This window comes from Scyliorhinus canicula, chromosome 13 (genome assembly GCF_902713615.1).
Source record: "Scyliorhinus canicula chromosome 13, sScyCan1.1, whole genome shotgun sequence".
NCBI classification, from domain to species: domain Eukaryota; kingdom Metazoa; phylum Chordata; class Chondrichthyes; order Carcharhiniformes; family Scyliorhinidae; genus Scyliorhinus; species Scyliorhinus canicula.
In genome coordinates this window covers 119,259,116-119,281,388 of record NC_052158.1, presented here as the reverse complement: position 1 = coordinate 119,281,388, position 22,273 = coordinate 119,259,116, and the positions used below count along the sequence as shown (strand labels likewise).

The following is a 22,273-nucleotide window of genomic DNA, read 5'->3' as shown; positions in this document are numbered from 1 at the left end:
AAGAGAGCCAGGCCATTTGAGGTTTAAAATCAGGAGAACGTTTAATGTCACTTTCAGAGGTTTTTGTAATGGTTTCAGCTTAAAAATTAGAAGAATAGATCATGCACTGCTTATCTGTAGTGTTCACAAAGCTCAAGGTCATGGCTACTTCCGCTTCCTTCATTTCCAAATGACATAATATCATGCAAACGTAACAAGACCAGAAAAGTCCACCTGGCTAGTCTAAATTTGAGGAACCCAGAGTGCCTCATAATCCACTATCAAATTATTTGCAGGTATTGACCGAGGTCAGTTTTGAATTTGCTGGTGCTGTCTGGGGACATTCATCCCCAGAGGGAGGGAATATCACACTAACCCTACCGTAGGCACAACATTTCTAGTTTGGTGGGGAGGGTGAAAGCAGTGTTTCTTTTACTCATACTAACTTAAGCTTTCAACTTAACTAGTGAGTTAGACACCATTGGACATTCTGCTTCTCTGTACTTTCTGCTAATCTTAACGAATCGTCATATTCGTCATATTCCCAACATTCTTCACACAAACATTAGTTCAGGTAATCTGACTCTTCACTCCATTAAGATTAGAAATACATCCATAAAATCTAATTGTCCAACCAATAATACTTTCAAAAACTCTCCACATGTACACTTCATTAAACATTAATAAGGTGTATATTATTCTGACCATATTGTCCCCAATGCTTGTGTCCAAGTGCCCACAAGTGTTAATCTAGATTAAGGACAGGGATTTCCAGCCGTGCCTGTAGCCAGATTGTCCGGTCCTGCTGAAAGTCAATGGGTGTTTTCTTTACCCTTCTGGCCCCCTACATCCCCACAGCGGATCCCCCACAGAGGGCCTCTGCCACAGTGGATCCCGCCCACAACAAACTCCAGACGCAGAGGACCCAGACACAAAGGATCCAGACGCAGCAGACCCAGACGCAGAGGATCCAGGCGCAATGGACCCAGACGCAGCGGACCCAGACGCAAAGGATCCAGGCGCAACGGACCCTGACGCAAAGGATCCAGACGCAGCGGACCCAGACGCAGAGGATAGAGATGCAAAGGATCCAGACGCAGAGGACCCAGACGCAAAGGATCCAGACGCAGCGGACCCAGACACAAAGGATCCAGACGCAGAGGACCCAGACGCAAAGGATCCAGACGCAGCGGACCCAGACACAAAGGATCCAGATGCAGAGGACCCAGATGCAGCGGACCCAGACGCAGAGGATAGAGACGCAGAGGATCCAGACGCAGCGGACACAGACGCAGAGGACCCAGACGCAGAGAATCCAGACGCTGCGGATCCCGACGCAGCGGATCCAGATGCAGCAGATCCAGATGCAGCGGATCCAGACGCTGCGGATCCAGGCGCAGTGGACCCAGACGCAGCGGATCCAGATGCAGCGGACCCAGAAGCAGAGGATCCAGACGCAGAGGATCCAGGCGCAGCGGACCCAGACGCAGAGGATCCAGATGCAGCGGATCCAGATGCAGCGGACCCAGAAGCAGAGGATCCAGGCGCAGCGGATCCAGACGCAGAGGATCCAGACGCAGAGGATCCAGACGCAGAGGATCCAGGCGCAGCGGACCCAGGCGCAGCGGATCCAGACGCAGAGGACCCAGACGCAGAGGATAGAGACGCAGCGGATCCAGATGCAGAGGACCCAGACGCAGCGGACCCAGACGCAGCGGACCCAGACGCAGCGGACCCAGACGCAGAGGATAGAGACGCAGAGGACCCAGACTCAGCAGACCCAGACGCAGCGGACCCAGACACAGAGGATAGAGATGCAGCGGACCCAGACGCAGCGAATCCAGACACAGCGAATCCAGAACATTCCGGCTCTTTTTTTGGTTACATTTTATTTCTCATAAATAGTATGTTTATGTCATCAGATCAGCAGGTTAGGACATCACCATCTTGTGGTGACGTTAACTCGGTTGTGCCAGGTTCTGTGACAAAACTGAAAAAGTAATCAAGGAATATGCAGGTTTTAACTGCACGGGTGAGGTGTCAAAGGCAGTTTTCTGGGAGGCATTAAAGGTGTTGGTGAGGGGTGAGATGATCTCGTTCAAGGCTAGGCTAGACAAAGAGGAGAGGTTGGAACGTCAGGGGGTAATAGATGTGATGCCGGAGGTAGTCAGGAGATATGCAGAAGATAAGGACCCAGCGCAGTTGGAAAAGAGGAAGGAACTCCAGGCGAGCTTTGACTATCTACTAGGAAGGCGGTATGCCAATTGAGGCGAGCAAGGGGGGCAGTTTACAAGCATGGAGAGAAGGCGGGTCAGCTCCGCAGGGAGGCTGCGGCAAGGGAAATTGTCCAGGTGCGGGACAGGGCAGGGAAGTTGGTGGTAGCTCCAGATCAGATTATGAATAAATGAAAAATGAAAATCGCTTATTGTCACGAATAGGCTTCAATGAAGTTACTGTGAAAAGCCCCTAGTCGCCACATTCCGGCGCCTGTCCAGGGAGGCTGGTACGGGAATCGAACCATGCTGCTGACCTGCCTTGGTCTGCTTTAAAAGCCAGCGATTTAGCTCAGTGAGCTAAACCAGAATTTAAGGAATTCTATAGAGGTTGTACAGGTCAGAGCCATATGGGGGAGGCCAGGAGATGCAGGAATTTCTAGATGGGTTGGAGTACCCGGGGTTAGGGGAGGGGGACAGGGATACATTAGAGGGGGTGATAATGGAGCAGGATGGGTTTCTGGTGCAATATTATTTTAAAAATTCAAAAATAAGCTGGTACCGCAGATGGTGGGGATGCTTGAGGAGGCGATAGGGTAGGGGGTGTTACCACAAACTTTGGGGCAGGCATCGATTTCCCTGGTAATTAAGAAAGATAAGGATACGATGGAGCATGGGTCGCAAAGGCCCATATCACTTTTAAACGTGGACGCAAAGATATCGGGGTAGGTACTGGCAGGTAGGCTAGAGGAGTGCCTCCCAAAGGTGATAGGTGAGGATCAGACGGGGTTTGTGAGAGGGAGGCAGCTCTTTTCGAACATTAGGAGGCTATCGAACGTGGTTATGGCACCGGCGGAGGGGAAGGAAACAGAGGTGGTTGTGGCATTGGGCGCTGAGAAAGCGTTTGACCGGGTAGAATGGGGGTACTTGATGGCAGTTCCAGAGCGGTTTGGAATTGGACCCAGGTTTGTGGACTGGGTAAAGCTATTATATAAGGACAAGGCAGGGATGTCCTATGTTCCCCCTGCTGTTTGCACTCGCAATTGAGCCATTGGCCATCGCATTAAGAAGTTCGGGGGTATGGAAAGGGATAGTGCGGGGGGGGGGGGGGGGGGGGGGGGGATAGAGGATACGATGTCCTTATATGCTGATGACCTGTTGTTATACGTGTCAGAACCAAGTGTGTCAATGGGGGGAATACTGGAGTTGCTTCGGGTGTTTGGGTCATTCTCGGGGTACAAATTAAATCTAGACAAGAGTGAATATTTTGCGATGTCTCGGCCAGGGGTGGGGACAGGTGTGGGAGGGCTGCCATTCCGTAAGGCAGGGACGCACTTTAGATACTTGGGGGTGCAGGTTGCTCGGAATTAGTGGGGGGGGGGGGGGGGTCCGTCGGTACAACATTTCTAGTTTGGGGGCGGGGGGGGAAGAGTAAAAGCTGATCTGGCAAAGTAGGATGGTCTCCCTCTGTCACTGGCAGGTCGGGTACAGACGGTTAAAATGAATGTGCTGCCGCGATTCCTGTTTATTTTTCAATGCCTGCTGATTTTCCTGCCAAAGGCATTTTTTAGGGAAATTGAAGGGATGATTACCTTGTACTTATGGGGAGGGAAGGTGGCCAAAATTAAAAAGGTGCTACTACAATGAGCAGGGGGTTTGGGTCTTCCGAACCTAATGTATTATTACTGGGCGGCGAATGTGGAGAAGGTACGGAGCTGGGTCAGAGGGGTTGACTCCCAATGGGTCAGAATGGAAGAGAGTTTGGGTAGGGATTCAGGATTGAAGGCGCTAACGACAGCGCTGCTCCCGACGGCCTCGGGGAGAGACTCAAGGAGCCCGGTAGTAATAGCTTTGTTGAGAATTTGGAGGCAGTTTCAAAAGCACTTCGGGTTGAGGACAGCTTCAAGGGAAATGCTGATTCAGGGGAACCATAGATTTGAGCCAGGGAAGCGGGATGGAAATTTTCGGAGATGGGAGGAGAAAGGAATTAGGACACTAAAACATTTATTTCTTGGGGGTCGGTTTGCAGGATTGAAGGAGCTGGGAGCGAAGTATGGGCTGGAGTGGGGGGAAATATTTAGATACATGCAGGTTTGAGACTTTGCTAGAAAGGAGATACAGAGCTTCCCAGTACAGCGCCTTCCACATTGCTGGAGGAGGTGCTGTTGACGTGGGGACTGGAGAAGGGGATATTATTGGCGGTTTATGGGGCTATTTTGGAGGAGAAGGAGAAGGCGTAGCTAGAAGGGATCAAGGCAAAGTGAGAGGAAGAGTTGGGAGAGGATATGGAGGAGGGGTTCTTGTGTGAGGTGCTCCGGAGGTTGAACGCCTCCACCTCGTGTGCGAGGTTGGGGCTGATACAGCTGAAGGTGGTGTATAGAGCACACCTCACGAGGGCAAGGATGAACCGACCCTTTGAGGTGGTAGAAGATGTATGTGAACGTTGCGGGGAGGGGCCCGCAAACTACGTTCATATGTTTTGGTCCTGTGCAAATCTGGAGGATTACTGGAAGGAAGTGTTTAGGGTAATCTCAAAGTGGTGCACGTGGAACTGGACCCGGGCCCTCGGGAGGCCATATTTGGGGTGTCGGACCAGCCGGGGTTGGAAACGGCCCCGGAGGCAGATGTTGTGGTCTTCGCCTCGTTGATCAAAGAAGAACAAAGAAAAGTACAGCACAGGAACAGGCCTTCGGCCCTCCAAGCCTGTGCCGACCATGCTGCCCGTCTAAACTAAAATCTTCTACACCTCCTGGGTCCGTATGTCTCTATTCTCATCCTATTCATGTATTTGTCAAGATGCCCCTTAAACATCACTATCGTCCCTGCTTCCACCACCTCCACCGGCAGCGAGTTCAAGGCACCCACTACCCTCTGTGCAAATAAAAATTGCCTCGTACATCTCCTCTAAACCTTGCCCCTCGCACGTTAAACCTATGCCCCCTAGTAATTGACCCCTCTACCCTAGGAAAAAGCCTCAGACTATCCACTCTGTCTATGCCCCTCATAACTTTGCAGACCTCTATCGCCCCTCAACCTCCGCCGTTCCAGTGAGAACAAACCGAGTTTATTCAACCGCTCCTCATAGCTAATGCCCTCCATTCCAGGCAACATCCTGGTCTTCTGCACCCTCTCTAAAGCCTCCACATCCTTCTGGTAGTGTGGCGACCAGAATTGAACACTATACTCCAAGTGTGGCCTAACTAAGGTTCTATACAGCTGCAACATGATTTGCCAATTCTTAGACTCAATGCCCCGGCCAATGAAGGCAAGCATGCCGTATGCCTTCTTGACTACCTTCTCCACCTGTGTTGCCCCTTTCAGTGACCTGTGGACCTGTACACTTAGATCTCTCTGGCTTTCAATACTCTTGAGGGTTCTACCATTCACTGTATATTCTCTACCTGCATTAGACCTTCCAAAATGCATTACCTCACATTTGTCCGGATTAAACTCCATCTGCCATCTCTCTGCCCAAGTCTCCAAATGATCTAAATCCTGCTGTATCCTCTGACAGTCCTCGTCGCTATCCGCAATTCCACCAAACTTTGTGTCGTCTGCAAACTTACTAATCAGACCAGTTACATTTTCCTCCAAATCATTTATATATACTACGAACAGCAAAGGTCCCAGCACTGATCCCTGTGGAACACGACTAGTCACAGCCCTCCAATTAGAAAAGCACCCTTTCATTGCTACTCTCTGCCTTCTATGACCTAGCCAGTTCTGTATCCATCTTGCCAGCTCACCCCTGATCCCGTGTGACTTCACCTTTTGTACCAGTCTGCCATGAGGGACCTTGTCAAAGGCCTTACCAAAGTCCATATGGACAACATCCACTGCCACCTGAAGACAGTGAGGATCCAAAGATTTCCGTCAAGGCCTCAGCAATTTCCTCTCTAGCCTCCTTCAGTATTCTGGGGTAGATCCCATCCGGCCCAGGGGACTTATCTACCTTAATATTTTTCAAGGCGCACAACACCTCGTCTTTTTGGATCTCAATGTGACCCAGGCTATCTACTCACCCTTCTCTAGACTCAACATCCACCAATTCCTTCTCTTTGGTGAATACTGATGCAAAGTATTCATTTAGTACCTCGCCTATTTCCTCTGGCTCCACACATAGATTCCCTCCCCTGTCCTTCAGTGGGCCAACCCTTTCCCTGGCTACCCTCTTGCTTTTTATGTACGTGTAGAAAGCCTTGGGAGTTTCCTTAACCCTATTTGCCAATGACTTTTCGTGACCCCTTCTAGCCCTCCTGACTCCTTGCTTAAGTTCCTTCCTACGTTCCTTATATTCCACACAGGCTTTGTCTGTTCCCAGATTTCTAGCCCTGACAAATGCCTCCTTTTTCTTTTTGACGAGGCCTACAATATCTCTCGTTATCCAAGGTTCCCGAAATTTGCCGTATTTATCCTTCTTCCGCACAGGAACATGCCAGTCCTGAATTCCTTTCAACTAACATTTAAAAGCCTCCCACATGTCAGATGTTGATTTACCCTCAAACATCTGCCCCTAATCTAGGTTCTTCAGTTCCCGCCTAAAATTGTTATAATTAGCCTTCCTCCAATTTAGCACATTCACCCTAGGACCACTCTTATCCTTGTCCACCAGCACTTTAAAACTTACTGAATTGTGGTCACTGTTCCCAAAATGCTCCCCTACTGAAACTTCCACCACCTGGCTGGGTTCATTCCCCAATACCAGGTCCAATACAGCCTCTTCCCTAGTTGGACTAACTACATATTGTTTTAAGAAGCCCTCCTGGATGCTCCTTACAAACTCTGCTCCTTCCAGGCCCCTAGCACTAAGTGAGTCCCAGTCAATATTGGGGAAGTTGAAGTTTCCCATCACAACAACCCTGTTGTTTTTACTTGTTTCCAAAATCTGTCTACCTATCTGCTCCTCTATCTCCCGCTGGCTGTTGGGAGGCCTGTAGTAAACCCCCAACAATGTGACTGCACCCTTCCTATTCTTGACCTCTACCCATATAGCCTCACTGCCCTCTGAGGTGTCCTCCCGTCGTACAGCTGTGATATTCTCCCTAACCAGTAGCGCAACTCCGCCAACCCTCTTATGTACCCCATCTATCCCACCTGAAACATCTAAATCCTGGAACGTTTAGCTGCCAATCCTGTCCTTCCCTCAACCAGGTCTGTGTAATGGCAACTACATCATAGTTCCAAGTACTAATCCAAGCTGCATGTTCATCTGCCTTACCTGTAATACTTCTTGCATTAAAACATATGCACTTCAGGCCACCAGACCCGCTGTTTTCAACAACATCTCCCTGTCTGCTCTCCCTCAGAGCCATACTGTCCCTGTTCCCTAGTTCTCCCTCAATGCTTTCACCTTCTGACCTATTGCTCCGGTACCCACCCCCCGCCATACTAGTTTGAACCCTCCCGTGAGACACTAGCAAACCTCGTGGCCAGGATAGTTATGGCTTCTCCTGAAGGCGGACCCTGTTAGGGTGGAGATCAACCTCTCCACCCTGTGCCCTGGTGTGGCGGGGGGACTGCTGGAATTCTTAATGCTTGAAAATATCAAATTTGAACTGAGGGGAAGGATGGAGGGGTTCTACAATTCATGGACGTTATTCATTATGCACTTTTGAGAATTGGATCACATCGAACATTAGGGGGGTTGGAGGCTGGGAGGGTTGGGGGGAGGGGGACTGTATGTGTTAATGGTGATTATGAGCGATTCCTGATTCCTTTTTGTCATTTGTTTATGTTAACATGCGGGCCAATGTTTGGGGGTTTGGTGGGAGGATGGGATCGTTGTTATTGATATGGGGATTGACATTACGTTCGTTACTGATTATTGTTTATTGTTGGGTGTAAAGAATAAAAAATATTAGAAAAAAAAACTCGGTTGTGCCATATTTGGTTTCAGCTTTACCAACACATATCCTATTATTTTATTCACCTAACAGACTCTTCCAATCAAAATTTTTTAAATGGCATTTCTGACGATGAACCACCTGTTTATGTTAAATAATTACCTAACACTTACTATTCAAATTGCACCATAATTGCTGAAATAATTCATATAAAACAGTCACTACCAGCTACGCCAGCTATGGTTGGTGCAGTAAATCTATCAACATCTGAATCTAAAAAAATGTGCACCTAACAATGTCTACTGTTCATTATTGAAGCCTGGTGAAGAGAGCTTTTAATTACCAGATAAAAGACCGAGTGAAAAGCAAAGGATGCTTTGTAAGGTTTGGTTACATAAGCAGTAGTTTTGGAGGTTCTGCTTTCTGTCCAGATTATAAAAACAGCATATAGGTTAAAATAATTATGCTATCAATATAACAGAAGATGCTAAGAAATAGTTGTATGATTTGTACTAGGCATAGATAAGTTGATAATTTTCATAATATTAGATATACCTTATTCAGTGCATATCCAACAAACAGCAACTACTTCCTCACAGAATAAAACAGGTTGAATTTTCAAAACAACTATTTGAATAAATAATGCCAAATATAATGGTCGCTGTCTAATGTCATATATATTGCTAGATGTCTAATAAAGAATTATCAAATGAGAAATGAAGATCTGTCAAACTGATTTATTTAATAATAATAATTTATTGTCACAGGTAGGCTTCAATGAAGTTACTGTGAAAATCCCCTAGTCGCCACATTCTGGCGCCTGTTCGGGGAGGCTGGTATGGGACTTGAACCCGCGCTGCTAGCATTGTTCTGCATTACAAGCCAGCTGTTTAGCCCACTATTTGGAATATTGAAAGCAGCAACATACAGTTAAATGAATGGTAATGCCCCTGAACAGGACCAAGAACAAACAGACCACCTGAAGTTCAACAATGCATGAACAGTTAAACGTTAAGTACTCCGTTTGGTGCCTGCTGATGCAGAAGTTCAAAGGCAAGAGCTGGAAAACAACAGTGACAAATTGCAGAACAAACACCCTGCTTTCTTCTGACTAAGTGGGATAATATAAAGTGCAACTGATGTTCTCGAAATGAATCAGTTTCTAGAACAACTATGATTTTCTGTGCTACAGGAATTTCTCTATTACCTGGAGTGTTGGTATAATCAATTGAGTCTGCTGAGCTTGTCCCAAAAGCTAACATCCAATAAATGAGAGTACTTTGAGTAAAACATTTCAAACTACAAAATAATGAATACAAAATGTGACGCCCAGTGTGAACATATAGCACAGCACTTTTAATATGAACAAGAACAACAACATGCTTCAGTGGAGATAGGATTCAATATTAAAGCTTTATAGACTAGAATGAAGACGTACAGAAACAGAAAATTATTTGGTGACCATTTCTTCCATATTGGGGAGTTGCAACAATATTACATTGCTCTTGGCGGCAGACACTCAGGTGGACACTATGCGTTCTGAACTCAGAGTCCCTGGGCTGGATTCTCCTCACCCAGACACCGAAATTGCGGCTGGCGCCGGGGCTGAGAATCCAGTTTGACGCCGTAATCGGCGATTCTCCAGGCACTGAAAAGCACTGTCACCGGGGAGTGTGCCGCGCCGCTAGAGGCCATTGCCAGAAGCCCGCTCCAACATCCTCCGCCCCTGACCGGCCGAGATACCGATGGTGTAGAACTATCCTGGTTTTGTCGGTCGGGATACTCGCATGGCGGCTGCGGACTCAGTCCATGGCCGCCCTGGATGGGGGCCGGCCGATTGGAGGCTAGGGGGGCCTTATAGGCAGCCAAGGAGTAATTATGTAAGTTTGAGGGTCAGGCGCACAGCCGATTGGAGTGTCTCTTTTTCGGGTCCAGCTCGTGGTCCGAGTCCGCCATGGAACTCGGCATGGCCGCGGTTGGCTGCTGCCTTGCGCATGCATGGCCTCTGACCTGGAAGTGCGGGGGCCATTATCTGCAGCAAAAGCTGAGAGATTTACTCTGGCTCCCTGCTAGCCCTCTGCAGGGCTGGGAATTTGTGTCCCTTTGATCCAGGAATTTCAGGAGTAAAACTCCACCGTTTTGATGCCGGAGTGGGGACATAGTCTCAATAATGGAGAATCCAGCCCCCCATCTCTCACTACCCCGAGGTTTTCCGGTGAGCGGAGATCCTCAGTGCACAAAGTGGGACTATAAGCCGCCTCGGCGAAACGTTCCCCGGAGGCACCTTATCAAATATCAATTCCGTTTTACAGCCTTGTGTTTCTCAGCTCTGCTAGCGCCAGAAAACAAGCGGCTAAACGCACTCACTATGGAACTTTGTTCCCATTTCGTTAAAGCGCGCCCATGTCGTTCGATAGGGGTGGGGAACTCAGACTCACCAGCAGGGGCGTCAGGCAGGATACTTCCAAAAAAAACCGCCACAAATGAGACTGAGAAATGTTTCCGTTAAATCGAGCTCATCATCCATAACTCAGCAATGATCACCTTTAGAAAACACGAGAAGCAGAATGTAGACTGGCTTCAAACTTTGAAAAGATGGAACCAGTCATATTTGCCAAAACAATGCCCTGCTGAACAACAAACACACTGTCCTGCTGAACAACAAACACACTGTCCTGCTGAACTACAAACACACTGCCCTGCTGAACAACAAACACAGTGTCCAGCAGAACTACAAACACACTGTCCTGCTGAACTACAAACACACTGTCCTGCTGAACAACAAACACAGTGTCCAGCAGAACTACAAACACACTGTCCTGCTGAACTACAAACACACTGTCCTGCTGAACTACAAACACACTGTCCTGCTGAACTACAAACACACAGGCCTGCTGAACTACAAACACACTGTCCTGCTGAACTACAAACACACTGTCCTGCTGAACTACAAACACACTGTCCTGCTGAACTACAAACACACTGTCCTGCTGAACTACAAACACACTGTCCTGCTGAACTACAAACACACAGGCCTGCTGAACTACAAACACACTGTCCTGCTGAACTACAAACACACTGTCCTGCTGAACTACAAACACACTGTCCTGCTGAACTACAAACACACTGTCCTGCTGAACTACAAACACACTGTCCTGCTGAACTACAAACACACTGTCCTGCTGAACTACAAACACACAGGCCTGCTGAACTACAAACACACTGGCCTGCTGAACTACAAACACACTGGCCTGCTGAACTACAAACACACTGTCCTGCTGAACTACAAACACACTGGCCTGCTGAACTACAAACACACTGTCCTGCTGAACTACAAACACACTGGCCTGCTGAACTACAAACATACCGTCCTGCTGAACTGTAAGCATACTACCCTGCTGGACTACAAATATACTCTCCGCTGAACCATAAACAAACCCCCAGAGAGAAAGCATCTTTAGCAATTAAAGCTGCCAGAAGAACCACACGAAGTACAGCTGGGCACTCTGCTACTGGCAACATCTATTCAGCTAGCGTCTGACACCGCAAACATGAGAGAAATATCTGACGGCAATGTGGTAGTATGACTAGGGGCATTACGGTACCTGGGAGTGTGAGCTACCATTGGTGCAGAGGGCCCGCTGCCCATGGGCCCAGGTATCGTGTGCCTATTATCCCTATTGGCTAAGAGGAAGGTAGCTCCACCTACGAGGCGGGGTATAAGAACCTGTGTTCCCTGCAGCCAGGCCATTTCCTGTACGTCTGCTGCCGGACTCACTTCTTGCTAATTAAAGCCTTTCGTTTCGGACTTCACCTACGTTCCGTGTCCATTGATTGTGCATCAGGCATCAGGAAAGCCAGTGGGTCATCCACAAAGAGGAATGCCCCCCCCGCAGTCTAAATCAGGGAAAACAATCACTGACCAAAGCCAGCAAATGAACCTCTGGGTGGAGCTCTGCTTGGAACTCCAGCGAAAATGTTGTAATGAATTTATCTTAACCGTCAGTCTCAAGAAAATTATCAAGGACTGGATGTCAGAAATGTTCCATCTAGGCAGCATGGTGGCGCAGTGGGTTAGCTCTGCTGTCTCATGCGCCGAGATCCCAGGTTCGATCCCGGCTCTGGGTCACTGTTCGTGTGGAATTTGCATATTCTCCACGTGTTTGTGTGGGTTTCGCCCCCACAACCCAAAGATGTGCAGGATAGGTGGATTGAACACGCTAAATTGCCCCTTAATTGGAAAAAAATGAATTGGATACTCTAAATTCAGAAAAAAAAAAGAAATGCTCCATCCAAGGGCAGCATGTGGCGCAGTGGTTAGCACTGGGACTGCAGCGCTGAGGACCCGGGTTCGAATCCCGGCCCTGGGTCACAGTCCGTGTGGAGTTTGCACATTCTCCCCGTGTCTGCGTGGGTTTCACCCCCCACAACCCAAAAGACGTGCAGGTTTGGTGGATTGGTCACGCTAAATTGCCCCTTAAAAGAAATGCTCCTTCCATCAACATTGGTGACCACACCATGGAAATGGTCCAAGGGTTTAATTAATTGGGCTCAACTATTACCAGCAACCTATATCTCGACATAGAAATCAACAGGTACGTTAGAAAGACAACTGCTGCTATGTACAGACTGACCACAAAGGTGTGGGAAAATGGCGTACTGAGATGGAACACAAAAACCTGAGTGTTTCAAGCTTGCGACCTCAGTATTCTTCTTTACGGAAGTGAGGCTTGGACAATATACGGTAAAGCCGCCGCAATCCGTGATGACCATTGCCTGCTTTCAGCTTTGAGGTGGAGAGCTGACTGGCGGTGATTTAACCTGTGGGTTACCACACCTCAGGCATTGGGCAAGTTTGAGAAAGAGGGGCCTTCATGACTGACCTCAGTGGGAATTGAGCCCACACTCTTGGCCTTGTTCTGCATCATAAACCAGCTGCCCAGCCAACTGAGCTAAACCTGGACAATGTACGCCAGCTAAGAACAACGCCTCAACATATTCCATCTCCACTGCCTCCAATGAATCCTCGGCATCAGGTGGCAGGATCGCACCTCTAACACGGAAGTCCTCAAGGTAGCCAACATCCCCAGCATGTATGCCATACTGAGCCAGCAGCTCTTTGGATGGCTTGGACATGTGAGCCACATGGAGGATAGCAGGATCCCCAAGGATGTATTATACAGCGAGCTTGCCACCGGCACCAGGCCCACTTGACACCCACCCCTTTGCTTCAAAGATGCCTGCAAACATGATATGAGTTCGGTGACATGGACCGCAAGCATTGGGAGCAAGTTGCCAGTGATCGCCAGAGCTAGTGGACTGCAGTGAAGGCAGGAGTGAAAAGCGAAGGAATGCAGAAGCTGGCAAAAAATGAGTCGACATTGCAAGGAGAGAGCCAGATGCTGACAAACCAATAATTGACCCATTGGCATTCATCCATTTTATATCAAGACAAGAATGCCAAGAAGACAGCTAACTGATGGAATACTGAACTATTTTGAAGCTTGGTGGACTATAAATGATGATTAGAATGTTTTAAAATAAATAAATAAGCCAATACTGCAGGGTTGATTTATAAAATACATTTGTTCTATAAATAGTTCTCATGTTAGAATTTTCCCTCAACTCTGGTCCACGCATCATTCATGCTTTCTTCTGAACACGGTCATGAAAGCTGGTCCCACTTTCTTCAATCTCCCTCCTTCCACCTACTTCACAGAATCATGGCTCACCAATGGACTTAATGTGTCTGTTCTTTGAAAGACCCACCCAATTAGCCACATTCATCCATTTATGTCTTTGAAAATGTCTGTTTTTGACTTTGTAACAACTGCTTTATAATTAACTACCAAAATGAAAATGATTAAGTTTTGAAATGATTAACACCAAGGGAGGGCTGAGTGCAGCTGTAAGTTAGACCATTATCCCTCTCACTAGAATTCAATACAGCTCTGATAGAAAAAGGAAATCAATCTCACTTACCAACAATGAAGAGTTAGTGATGTAACTAATAACGCTATTCCTTCACCTCTGGAATCTGGACATTTCAGTCGAGAATACAGACTAAAATATCATCTGGCAAATTACGAGGGGACTATAGTTCCAGCATACTTGTTCACTTTTTCCTACGACAGTTGATTGAAGATTTCAGGGTCGAAAAAAAGATTTGTTATCTGCCACTTTCCAATGTGCAGTTTGGAGTAAAACTAAGCAAAGTTTCCAAACTTTTGCACAAAGGATGACAATTATGGATGGCTTGTAAATGAAATTAATTCTGGGCAACCTAAGGCTGGTCCCAGTGGATAAAAGTTCAAAGCACAAAATAATTCATAATTCTAAACTAATTTGTCAATCTCATTCAATGGCCAGAAGGGTGAGGCGAAACGACAAATGGAAATGTCATGCTTGTCCAATGCTGATGTATTTCTGAGGGTGAGGGCTGCAGCCCATTAATACAGCACTGAGTATATCTGATTGGTACAAAGCACAAATAAGAATCCTTGATGCAGTCACTGGTTGTGGACTTGAAACATAGGATGAATTCTTGGGGCCTCTCGGGGGTCTTGAAAATGTCAGGGGAAAGGGGCTCCAAATGTTCAAGTATCGGGCAGGGTGCCCGCTTCAAGGCACCAATCCCGGAGCTGGAAATAATGTGCAGAATGAACGGCTGGGTGGAACAGGATTCTCGTCATCCCTACAAGTCAGTTCAATTATGATAGCTGACAAGTTCATTAAGAGCTTCCTATTGTCGCAAGTGATGATTTTTGGAGCGCTGGACAGGTTACCCATGCCTTCAGAAACTGACCAACTGAAGGCAAGCAAGTGAAAAATGAGGAGCCAGTCACAGAAACATACGAACAAGGTGGAGTAGGCCATTCAGCCCCTCGTGCCTGCTCCACCATTTAATAATGTTGTGACTGATTGGATAATCTCAATTCTGCATCCTGCCTGTCCATGATAATCTATCAACCCCTTGCTCAGCAAGAATCTATCCACGTCCACCTTAAAAATATTCTAAGGTTCTCTTTCCACCGCCTCTTCAGTGAAAGTTCCAAAGGCTCGCGACACAGGTGTAAAAGGTTCACCACATCTCAGTTAAATGGGTGACCCCTCATTTTTAAACAGTGGCCCGTAGTTCAAAATTCTCCCACAATAGGAAACATCTTTGCCACATCCACCTTGTTTATACCCTTCAGGATCTTGCATGTTCAAATCAAGTCGCCTCTAAATTCCAGTGGATACAAGCCCAACCTGTCCAACTGATCCTCATAAGACAACCCACCCATTCTAAGTATTAGTCTGATAATCTTTCTCTGAACTGCTTTCAACATATTTACGTTCTTTCTTAAATGAGGTGATCAATACTGTACACAGTATTCCAAATGTGGTCTCATTAGTGCTCTATACAATTGAAGCATAACTTCCCGAACCTTTGTATTCAATTCCCGTCGCAGTAAGTGATAAAATTAGAATCGATCACAGATTCAAAATCCATAGTGCAGAAAGCTGCCATTCCGCCCATCAAGTCTGCATCGACCTTCCGAAAGAACACCCTCCCCGTATCCACTCCCCCGTCCATCCCACCCTATCACGCACATCCCTGGACACAAAGGGGCAATTATGCTTGGCCAAACCACCTAGCCTGCACATCTTTGGACTGTGGGGGGAAACTGGAGCAGCTGGAGGAAACCCTTCCATTACTGAATTCCCCAAGAGCAGGACATCAGCATTTTCATACATGATCAACAAGACACCAAATGCAGTAACCAGCCAATGAGATCCATCAACAAGAAGGGCTACCATTCTCCAAACGTCCAACTAGTCTGCAATCACAACAAGAACTTAGTCCATGTCTACCCTCGCTTCCCTGGCAACTGCCATAGCACCTTCATCTTCCACCAGTCCACACGGCCTCAGAACTTCGCTCCCCAAACATGTGTAGATGATCCGAGGGGCATTGAAGACATAGCTACTGACCTGTCTTCAAGAACCCCAGACCAGGATACAGAGGCATTACAACTAATGACGCCTTCTCAGTAGTACAACCATTGAGCAGGCCATTGGCCTTCTGAAAATGACATTTTGATGCCCAAAATACTCTCTTGAAAGGGTCTCACTCATTGTGGTGGTTTCTGTGTTCTCCATAACATGAACCTACAGAATATGTAGCTTGAGGACAATGAGACCCTGCAATGAATCAGCTCAGTGGGGGTTGAGCAGGAAGTGAGAGAGGAAGAGAGGCAGAGGGAGAAGACACTGAACAGAGAGGACCCCCTGCTACACGATGAGATTGCCTCCTTCTGCCACCCTCCTGGATGAGGACCTCCTTCCTCCCCATCACAGCCTCCAGCACTAGATCTCGGTTGGCAATGAAGCGGGATCTGCCCTGCTCTGGGTGCAAGGCCTGCAGCTCCCCTGTGACATTTTGCTTCCCTCAGGTGAAGTGGAAGGCTATGTAGCAGTCAGAAAATGTCTTCATTAGTACAACCACTAGTATCAGTGATGACTGCCATGCGAGTCTAAATAAGTCACACTCTTATCTGATCTACCTTCATTCTTACGCCACTCACACCATGTAGAAAGGAACCCTGTCTCCATATTAATTAAGGGCTCACCACTGTGAAAGTATGAACTTTAATGAGTTTTTTTTTAGAAAATATTTTATTGAAGCATTTGCAGTTTTCACAGTTTAACACATTAACATTTCTTAAACAACCGCGTGGGCCGACACATGCAAAAAACCTAAAAAACAATGTCTCCTACTGCCCACGCCCTATTCCCTAATTACCCGTATACTGAGTTCCTGTCCTTAATTAACACTGCCATGCCTCCTATTTCCTCACACCCCCCCCCCCCCCCCCGCCATGTCACCGCCCCCTTACTGCTGACATTCAATTGTCAAGAAGTCGATGAACAGTTGCCATCTGCGCGAACCCCTGTGTTGATCCTCTCAAGGCGAACTTGATTGTTTCCAGGCTGAGAAACCCTGCCATGTCGCTAACCCACACACCTGACTTTGGGGGCTCCAAGTCCCTCCGTCAAAGCAAAATCCGTCTCCGGGCCACCAGCGAGAAGGCCAGGATATCGGCCTCCCTCCCCCCGCTTGGCCCCCGGATCATCCAATACCCCAAATAATGCCAGTCCTGGACTCGGAGTTACCCTCCCTTTCTGACATAACGTTCGCAAATCCCTGCCAGAATCCTCTCAACTTCATACATGCCCAGAGCTTATGTACATGGTTTGCCGGGCTACCCCCACACCTGTCCTCCACCTCCTCAAAGAACCTGCTCATCCGGGCAATCTTTTGTGGGCCCTGTGGACCACCTTGAACTGGATCAGTCTAAGTCTGGCACAGGACGAGGATGAATTGACTCTCTTCAAGGCTTTTTCCCACTTTTCCATTTCCAGCTTTCTTCCCACCTCCTCTTCCCACTTCCGCTTCACCTCCCTGATCGGGGCCCCCTCCTACTCCATCAACTCCTTGTATATCTCCAAAATCCTCCCCTCTCCAACCCCAGTTTTTGACATCACCTTATCCTGTAGTCCCCTCAGGGGGAGGCGAGGAAAGCTAGGAACCTGCCTTCGTACAATGTCCCGGACCTGAAGGTATCGAAACCCATTGCCGCCCGGTAACTCAAACTCCTACTCTAGTGCCTTGAAGGTCGGAAAGCCCTCCTGGATAAATAAATCCCCAAATCTCTCGATCCCTGCCTGCTGCCACCTCCTGAAGCCCCCATCCAGCCTCCCCGGGACAAACCAGTGATTGTTGCAAATCGCAGACCACACTCCAATCCCATGTGCTGCCTCCATTGCCCCCACACCCTTAGGGCTGCCACCACCGCAGGGCTTCTAGAGTACCGAGCCGGCAAGAACGGCAGGGGCGCCGTTAGTAAAGCCTCCAAACTTGTACCCTTGCAGGATGCCGCTTTCACTCGCTCCCAGGCCAACGCATCCCCTACTACCCACTCCCTGACCATCGATATGTTGGCCGCCCAGTAATAATTAATAAAGCTTGGGAGGGCCAGGCCCCCCTCTCCGCGACCACGCTCGAGGAGTGCCCTCTTTACTCTCGGTATTTTCCCCGCCCACACAAAACCTGTAATCTACACGTTTATTTTTCTAAAAAAAAAAAGCCTTTGGGACAAAAGTTGGAAGGCATTGAAGAAAGAAAAGCAGTCTTGGGAGGACTGTCATCTTCACCGTCTGGACCTTTCCCACTAGCGTCACCAGGAACATGGTGCTCTAAGGGCCATTGCTAAAGACTCTATGCCTAGGGAAAACAGTGATGGGGAGAGCAGGCATCCCTGCCTTGTCCCTCTCCTGAGATTAAAATACAACCCGCTACGTTCGGTTGGTTCTCACATTTGCCACCGGGGCCTGATAGAACAGTCGGACCCAGTCCACAAATCCCTGCCCAAACTCAAACCTGCCTGAACTGTCCCATAAGTATGTCTACTCCACCCGGTCGAAAGCCTTCTCCGCATACATGGCTACTACCACTTCAGCCTCCCGCCCCTCAGCTGGCATCATTATACCATCAAGAAGCCATCTAATATTGGAGGTCAGGTGCCTGCCCTTCACAAATCCCGTCTGATCCTCACCTATTACCTCCGGGACACAGTCCTCTTTCTGGTGGTCAAATTCTTTGCCAGTAATTTAGAGTCTATATTTAAAAGGGAAATTGGTCTGTCCAATCCACAGCTCTCTGGGTCCTTGTCTCGCTTCAGGTTAAGAGAGATTGATGCCTGTGATAGCGTTGGGGGAAGTACTCCCAACTCCTTGGATTCATTGAAAGCCTTAACTAACAGTGGTCCCATTAGCCCAGAAAACCTTTTATAAAATTCCACTGGGCCTTACCTGATTGCATTGCCCTCAATCCGTTCATCACTTCACCGAGCCCAATTGGACCTCCCAAGACTTCCACCAGCTCCTCATCTACCTTCGGGAACTCTAGCCTCTCCAGGAATTGGTTCATTCTCCTCCCCCCCCCCCCCTCCCAGGGGCTCCGGCTCATATAAACGACAATAGAATTCAGTAAACACACATCATTAACCACCCCCAGGTCCCTCACTACTTTCCCCCTCACATCCTTAATTTTCCCTATTTCTCTCACCGCCTCCTACTCCCTCAGCCGATGTGCCAACATCCTGTCAGCTTTCTTCCCATTCTCATATACTGCCCCTTTTACCCTCCTCAGCTGTCCCTCCGCCTTCCCTGTGGAAAGGAGCCCAAAATCCATTTGAGTCCATCTGTCACTCCTTCAGGAGCTTCTGATTCGGAGACTCCGCTTATATCCTATCCACATGCAAGATTTCTCCTACTAGCCTGTCCAGCTCTGCCCGTTCAGCCCTTTCCCTATGGGCCCCGAATCAAAATATATTGCCCTCTGATGACCGCTTTCAATGCCTCCCACACGACCCAACCCACGTCTCTTCCGTGTTGTTTTTTATATAACCCCGAATGGCCTCCCTCACTCGCTCACATATCTTGTCGTCTGCTAACAGCCCTGCATCTAGCCCCCTCTGTGGGCGCTGAGAATTTCCAGTGTTCACCTGTAGGTCGAGCCAATGTGGCGCATGGTCTGATACTACGATCGCTGAATACTCTGTATCCACCACCCCCGCTAACAATGTTTTGTCCAGTGTAAAAATAAATTGACCCTGGAGTACGCCTTGTGCACATGAGAGTAGAATTAATATTCCTAGCTCCTTGGCCTCTCAAATCTCCACGGATCGGCACCCCCCACGTGCTCCATGAACCACCGCAGCTCTTTCGCCATTGCTGATACTTTCCCCGACCTGGAACTCGACAGGTCCATCCTAGGATCCAAGACCGTGTTAAAATCACCCCCCATAACCCATAACTGGGATTTTTCCCAGCATCTACCTAACTAACACGGTGTCATCCCAATTTGGGGCATATATATTTACCAACAGTTCCCTCCAGTTTCCCACTAACCATAATATGTCTTTCATCTTTTCCAGCAGCCGATTTTGACGATCCTGTAAAATGCCAATTTGCAGTGCCGTCCCAGTGGACTGCTCCTCTTGTTCCATAGCCTGCTCCTGTAGCTTTTGGATCGACTGTCCCTGAGCCATCACTGTCACCTCCATCCGGTCGACAACCTCCTTAATCGAGGCTACCACCTTGGTCAGGTCCTCCGCACACTCCCTATGGTGCCGGGCAAACTTCTCATCCAGGTATATAACCAACTGATCCATCGACCGTTGAGCTGGCGGGGCCGGACCTGGCTTCTCTGCCATTGCAGCCACCAAGCTCAGATCCTCACTCCCAACCAGCTTTTGATTCCTTCTTTTGTGATTACTTTTTGAGCGGAGTTCCATAGAATAGGGGTCGCTTTCTCCTCCTCTCACTTTTATCCACTTATGTTAGAAAACATTTCTGCGAAAGTCCAGCTCAAAGGCCGTGAAAAGAACTACCAAGAGGAGGAGTTGCTAAACATGTGACTATTCACAGCACGGTTGCCACCAGAAGTCTCAACTTTAATGAGTTTCTTAGCAGAGGTGGGTTTCTGACCCTAAAAACAAACTTGCTCTAATTTCTCACTTTATTGGTGAAAATTCAGCTTGTTTGTATACTCTATTCCCCAGCACAGACAATCCTTATAGCTTGCATGCAAACTAAAAGTCAATCAGTAAATTGATAAAACTTCAAGAGTCTAGTAGCTGGCCCCTCTAAAGGGTGTATATCAAGAAGGTCACGTGACCCTAATACCCAATGGGAATCAAGTGAGGTGATCTTATTTTTAAAATATTTTTTTAAATTCTCCTCCTTTTTCTCATTTTCTCCCAAATTTACACCCAGCAATAAACAATAATCAGTAACGAATGTAATGTCAATCCCCATATCAATAACAACAATCCCATCCTCCCACCAAACCCCAGATATTGGCCCGCATGTTAACATAAACAAATGACAAAAAGGAATCAGGAATCACCCATAGTCACCATTAACACACACAATCCCTCTCCCCTCAACCCCCAAGTGAGGTGATCTTGCTGCAGAGTGCAAACCTTTGCTGCCAGAGTATATTCCAGAGTGAGCACAGTAAGAAGTCTTACAACACCAGGTTAAAGTCCAACAGGTTTGTTTCAAACACTAGCTTTCGGAGCACTACTCCTTCCTCAGGTGCATGAAAAGGTATGTTCCAGAAACATATATACAGACAAATTCAAAGATGCCAGACAATGATTAGAATGCGAGCATTTGCAGGTAATTAAATCTTTACAGATCCAGAGATGGGGTAACCCCAGGTTAAAGAGGTGTAAATTGTCTCAAACCAGGACAGTTGGTAGGATTTCGCAAGCCCAGGCCAGATGCTGAGGGATGAATGTAATGCGACATGAATCCTAGGTCCCGGTTGAGACCGCACTCATGTGTGCGGAACTTGGCTATAAGTCTCTGCTCGGCGATTCTGCGTTGTCGCGTGTCCTGAAGGCCGCCTTGGAGAACGCTTACCCGGAGATCAGAGGCTGAATGCCCTTGACTGCTGAAGTGTTCCCCGACTGGAAGGGAACATTCCTGCCTGGTGATTGTCACGCGATGTCCGTTCATTCGTTGTCACAGCGTCTGCATGGTCTCGCCAATGTACCACGCTTCGGGACATCCTTTCCAGCAGCGTATGAGGTAGACAACATTGGCCGAGTCGCACGAGTATGTACCGCGTACCTGGTGGGTGGTGTTCTCACGTGTAATGGTGGTATCCATGTCGATGATCTGGCACGTCTTGCAGAGATTGCCATGGCAGGGTTGTGTGGTGTCGTGGTTGCTGGTCTGAAGGCTGGGTAGTTTGCTGCAAACAATGGTTTGTTGAGGTTGCGTGGTTGTTTGAAGGCAAGTAGTGGGGGTGTGGGGGTGACGTTGGTGAGATGTTCATCTTCATTGATGACGTGTTGAAGGCTGCGAAGAAGATGTTGTAATTTCTCCGCTCTGGGAAAGTGCTGGATGATGAAGGGTACTCAGTCGGTTGTGTCCCGTGTTTGTCTTCTGAGGAGATTGGTGCGGTTTTTTGCTGTGGCGCGTTGGAACTGTCGATTGATGAGTCGAGCGCCATATCCCGTTCGTACGAGGGCATCTTTCAGCGTCTGTAGATATCTGTTACGCTCCTCCTCGTCTGAGCAGATCCTGTGTATACGGAGGGCTTGTCCATAGTGGATGGCTTCTTTAATGTGTTTAGGGTGGAAGCTGGAGAAGTGGAGCTTCTTTAGGTTATCCATG

General features: G+C 48.0%; 1 protein-coding gene across 4 annotated transcripts in view; it reads right to left on the bottom strand.

The window, feature by feature from the left end:
• The window catches only part of clcn2c (chloride channel 2c), a 677,449-nt gene that overhangs the window by 361,384 nt on the left and 293,792 nt on the right, over positions 1-22,273 (bottom strand). The window lies entirely within an intron of this gene.